We start from the raw sequence: 6,133 nt of genomic DNA, 5'->3' as shown, positions 1-6,133 counted from the left end.
AAATTCCCACTCAGATAGGGCTGTCATTGAGCTTTCCCCGTCAGGTTTGTAGAGTCAGCAGAAGAACTTAGTGGTTCTTCGGGTTTCTCTGCACAGTCCTCAAGTTCCACGTGATACATAAACGTAATAGCCATGTACCCGTTCTTCCCCGCGAAGAGAGCGTGTGTCAGAATGGCACATCTCCCTGCTGCTGTGAATCACAGTCTGTTTCCAAAGGTACGTCTCTTCGTTTCGTAAGCCTTTCCATTTTTCAGTCACTATTTCAGACTGATCCAAGTAATCCATCTCACTCATCAGAAATTACTTGGTCCTCCAGATTTTTCTTGCAGGGCATCAGTGTTCAGAGAAAAGTAGGACAAAAGCCTGATATTACTGGAATTTTTCTAAAGTGCAATAATTGGACTCTTTGTTAGGAAACTTTAATATATTACAGAGTTTGTATCCTATAATGACAAGAAATATGGAAGTAATTACTGTTGCAGTGCTGGCAAGAATACCCGTACCCGAGGTCGCCTTTGAGTGAATAGCTTGCGGTATTAGACTTGACTTTACAAATGAATGTTTTGCTATGTCAGAGAATTTTGATGAGCATTTTTACGAAGATCATTTTTACCGTTTCTATTGTAGTTGTCAGCTCTCTTTATTCACGCGTGGAAACAATAACTTTGACTTGTGCTTTCTAAATGAGAGAATTATTTCCAGGAAAAAAGCAAGCTATTAAGAAACCATACATTATGGTTTACGGGTGGGCAGGCAAGGAGGAAGGCTCCTTGAGTTCAAGTCCAACTACAAAGTGAGCTGCAAAACCCACTCGTGTTTTGTCACCTCCTGATAAACGTGCAAATGCCTTGGTACCAGATGCTGAAACGATCTCGCTTGCATTTCAGGATGGTTTTTGTTTCGTGGTTTGTTTTTTTTTTTTTCCTTTAGAGAGCACCTGCTATTAAGTTGTCAGTACGAGTAATACTGTTTATCTTGGGTTGTATTTAGTATTTTTACAAAGCAACCGGTAACTTCTAGACTTTGCCTTTCCGTGATATTTGCAGGCTAAGCACCCGTTTGTTTAAGAAAAGAGGGGTGGAGCGCAGAAAGAAATGTGCTGACCTGGAGCTAACCCTGTGTGTTGTCAGTGTTCTGCACATTTGAAAAAGAGCTTCATTTATAAACCAGGTTCCCGACCTGAACTGATTTTATGAATGACCTCTGTATTGTATTATTAATTACCAGAGAATGTATTTGAGAATCACAGCATATTTCAATTGTGAAGCATGAACTTTATTTTCAAACTTAGCTGGTATAATATCGGGGCATATTATCGCATGTCATTAATTCCGGTAGCTTTGTTTTCAAAAGAAATAAAGTTACTCTTTTGCAAAAAAGTTGTAAAAATCTCATATGAATGAGGTGGTTTTATTCCTCTCTGTAATGTATGCTATCGGTTTAATTTCGTGATATTAAAATACAAAGGAACGTCCTCTACAGTATATTACTGTGCTGAGAATCTTTGTTTCTGAAGCAAACACCGAACTTATTTGATACTCGGATTTGAGAACAAGTTTCCTCCCGTTCCCAGATGCTGCGTAGCTGTATGCTTTGCTCCTAATGCAGATTTTTTTGTAAAGTGCATCTTAGCGTAGACTTTAGGGAAGATTTTGACATATGTACTAGATTTAATGGGGTTTTATTTTACAAATTACACTTTTCGTTCAAAACCCTGCCAAAGTCAGATTTTTAGATTTCTTTTTGTCTTTTATATGTATACGTAATGAAAGCATGGGTTAGCTTAAACTGTGCGGTTTTGTTTCTGTGTGCTGTAGCTTTTAGTCAGAATGTCGAGCAACAAAACCTTTCTGAATTAATTCCCTTCCTGAATCATTTTTCCCCTTTCTCTTGTAGCTGCATAGTTGGGTTTGGTTTTCTGTGCCTTCTGTTTTAATTTCAAGATTTTTTTTTTTTTCTCCAGACATTGCTATCTAATTGTATCGTATTAATGAAGGACGAATGAAAATAAAAGTTCATTCCACTCGTTGTAATAACTCAAAGTATCGTCTCACTCATTGCAAAAGATAGAGGTGGCTCAGTGCAGACGCAGTCTGAAGTTGGTTGTGGTTGGGTTTTTTTTCTGTGATTTGTCATAAATAACAGTTAGCGAATGTACCGAAAGAGCCTGAGGGCACGCTCATCCTGCCGGGGTACGTACCAGCCGTGTAAGCGGTAATTCCAGCGCGGGGGAGCGTTTCGAAAGCGGAGGCGAGATCTGTGCCTTGCGGTACTTTGCCCCTTCCCCCTCAGCGCCGACTGGTACCCGTGGGCTGGGGGAGGTTTTCACAGCAGAGGTTTGATGCAGGGAGACAGTCTTGCTGGAAACATCAGTTTTACAGCTGGAACTTGAGGCTCCTGGTACTCCGTTACCAGCTCCATCTCCTGCAGGCAAGTACGCTCTGTCTTTAGACATCTGTGAAGCTGGAATGAGCCTAAAAGCAATTTCTTAATGATTTGCAGTGAAGTTGCCCAGCACCTGGATTCCTATCCCTTGCAGTAGTTAGTGGGTTACGAATAGATGAGTTCCTTTAAAATAAAACGATGCCTCTGTACGGGAACGCAGAAGCAGCCAGCCGTGTCTGCCGGTAGGTTATTAGCTCTTGTACTTCTTGTAAGGCAAGAGCCAGACCCGTCAGAGTTTTGATTTGCAGAGAGATTGAAGAACTCATTGCTGCAGGCGAAGGTGCGCAGAGCCGCGGTGTGAGGTGGTGGACCCCTGGCCGTGGGCATGCTGGAGCTTCGCGGGAGGGACGCCTTCCCCAGACAGCCCTGGGGATCTCCAGCGAGGAATGTGAAACGGCTTGGTCTGCTTCACAGCGTGCTGACGAAGCGAAATCTGAAGGTATTTCTTTTGCTGCTCTAAACTTCTTATTTAGAGTCAGGAACAACTGAGGGGAAAATTCACCATCACAAAAGAATTAATAATTCATTTATTTGCAAATTCCCTAATAGGTCGGGGGCAGGTATAATGAAAATCTAAGCCTTGTTCTCAGCTGTAGCGTGACCCAGATCATATCAGAAGCAAGGTGAGTTCCTTTTAGCTAAGGAACCTGATCATTTACTTCTGAGGCAATTTTCATGGATCATAAAAATTTATTAACGACATAAGGTAGGGGATCCCGAGGAGTTAAAAGAATGAGTACGCCAGGCAGGCAGCAATGACGGCAACCACAGCGTTAAGGCCACACGTGTCTGATGGCACAGGGCCCAAGAAGATGATGTTACACCGAGGAAGGTGAGCGAACATCCTCATCCCAGTCGTCTCGGGCGACTTCCAGGTAAGCTTACTTAAAAAAAAAAAAGCTTACTTACTAAAAAGTGGATGTCCCCCGACACATAGAAAAAGGAGAGACAGAAAATGATTTGCAGTGACCTCATCACACCTGACATAAATCTGTCTGGCTAGTGAAGAGCAATTCCTACATTACCTGTTGTCCAGAGGGTGGCGAAGGCTTTAGACTTTATGCTTCTGGGACAATTCAAAAAATGTTGTATGGGTCAGAAAGCTTAATTCTAGCTAAATGTTGGTGTTGTCCTTCTGTTTGTCACCGTGTTGCAGTCCAAGGTGGATGCGATGCCCGCATCAGTGACGCATTGCCGTTGATCTGGTGGTGATGGGCGCCTTTCCGTAGAGTGACGCAGGAAACTTCAGACAACTCGGAGATGAGAGGCCCAAGAGTCCGGTCGAAGGTGCACCGCCTGCTCGGCATCGGCTGTGGCTGTGGCATTTGCGGCGCCTGGAGCTGTTTTAGGAGAAGGAACGTGTTTGGGGGTTGTTTTCGTTGTCAAACGATGCTGGTAAGGGCTGGCTGGCGGAATCTGTGGGTGGCAAGCACAGCCAAGCAGAAAGAGCGCGCTCCTCGGCGGGGAAAACCAAGGTGGTTTTGCCAAAGGAGGAACGCGAGCCAACCGCTCCCATGGCAGGAGGGGGAGGAATTGGGCAAGAGAGGGAAGGGGTAGAGCCTCTTCTGCGGCTGTCGGGGGCAAATATCACACCTAGGAGGTATCACACTCCTTCCCAAGTAGCAGTAGCTACCTTAAACACCTCAACTCCCCTCCCAGACCTTTCCTGCCCTGCCTTAGCGGCAGCAACCAAATAGAGAGACCACGGCTCAGGTCTAGAGCACGCGAGCCCGTTTTCCCCCCCGCCTTGACCGCCGCCTTCGCCTGCACAGGAGTCGGTGGTCGTGGTCTCAGCGGTGACTCGGTCTTGGGCGTCTCTCAGGGCGGGGGGCTACAGAACCACCCTCCCCACCTCTTCAGATCCAGCTGCAAGGGATCATGTAAACACAGCAGGGGTGCTCTAAGTCTGGTCTAGGAGCTAGGCTTGCCTAAGGCTACGGCTCCGTCGCAGGCAGAACAACCTCTGCTGGGTAGGGGCTTCATCCTGCAGCTCTGCTTTACCCCGAAAGCGTGGCGCACGGTGGTGCAGAGCCACCGACTGTGTTGGTCTGAGACGGCTCTTTGGCCGTGCCGGCGTGGGCAGTCACTGGGGGGGCAGGTGAAGGAGAGGAGGTGAGTTTTAGTAAAACAGAGCGCTTTCTTCATGGACTGTTTCTGTTCATGGAGTAATCGCATCCTCTGCAGCACGTGTTCTGTACCGTGCCTTCAGAGCCGCGATAAATTGTGGCGTATGAGCACTAAATGGCAATGGAAATCAGAGGTGGATGCGTTCTGTTGCGTTAACTGGTTTACCACGAGGCTGGGCACGAGACGTCACGTGAGGGAGATGGTATCGTAAGCAGCGAGAGAATTTAATTGCAATGATGAATTTAATGCTATGATGGGGGTTTAGCTGTGGCCGAGACATGAGCGACTTGCAGCGCCTGCATTGCTCAGCATCCTCGGTACCAGGCAGCAGGACCCAAAATACCATTTTTCTGCCCCTGAAGCAGGCAGGTTTTGAATCTCGGCCAGCCCGGGCCATCCCGCCGGTTCCACGAGCCCTTTCTCTGCCGGCAGCTCCGGTAACGCCCAAGGAGCCGGGTTTGCAGTTTGGGCCCAGCTTGGTACGGTAACGAGAGAGGTAGGCAATGAAGGAACCCGCTGGGTATTTCTTTCCATCAGGGACGAAGCAAAGTGCTGGTGGCTTTGCTCCCAGGTTTTGCTATAAAGCGATTGCGGAAAGCTACTGAAAGGAAGCATTTTAATCAGATTAGAATAGATAAAGAGTATAACCCCTTGGTTATACAATTGAGCTTTCTAATCATATTAAACTTTAATACCGGCATCAGTGCCATATTGGAACAACAATCACAAAAAGCTACAAGCATAAAATATTACAGATCCTTAAACATGTTACAAAATGTCATCCACTAAAGTTAAAAAATGTTATTGTGTTTGGGGAAATGTGCTAGCTGAAAGGGAAAAAAAAAAAAAAGTGAGAGCCTGAAGTCCTGTGTACATGTGCAGATGAAATGCAGCACAGCAGAGGCAAGGCTTGACTTTTTGGTTTCTTACTTTTTTTATTAATTCAATTGCTTCCCAAACAGCTACTTCTGCCCCCACTATTACCCACTGTGGTCCTCATCCACCAAGGTGCTAAGTGCACTGGGCTTTTTGGCAAGCAATTAAAGGCTCCCTCGCCGTGGGATGCAGCCAGAGGTGGCTCCTCTTTCCTGGTGAAGCCCTGGGAAGACCCGGTTTTTTCCCCCGCCGCTGCCGCAGCCCAGCATCCATGGTGCTTGGAGCGGGAGAGGACTGAAGGCAAGGGGCTGTGGGTGCACGTCAAACGCCCCATTTCAGTGGGCTGGTCTTCAGGCATCGGCGTGTTCCCACCGATCCGAGTTCCCTCCGTGAGTCAGGTTTGCGAGTACAAAGGATCCCGCATGGGAAGGCTGGCACAGAACCCCTGCCCCCGGCTGCGAGCCCTGCCGCCACACAGCAGCCCGCAGTCGCAGCGGGTGACGGTGGCTGTCCCTCCTCCAGCGGGACGGCCAGGCAATAATTCAAAACCAGAAGTTTTCCTTTCTTCTTCCCTCCAGCTGGAATTTCCTCTTCACGCAGGAGGTGCTACGCGTTTTGTTTTGATGGAATAGAGTCGAGGTAGCAAAGACCTCGAATTTACGCGGCGCGAGCGTGGCTGGCAGCG

The sequence above is a fragment of the Cariama cristata genome, unplaced genomic scaffold (assembly GCF_000690535.1).
Source record: "Cariama cristata isolate BGI_N322 unplaced genomic scaffold, ASM69053v1 scaffold6669, whole genome shotgun sequence".
Taxonomy (NCBI): domain Eukaryota; kingdom Metazoa; phylum Chordata; class Aves; order Cariamiformes; family Cariamidae; genus Cariama; species Cariama cristata.
The sequence above is the reverse complement of the archived record's forward strand: the minus strand, read 5'-3'. Positions refer to the sequence as shown.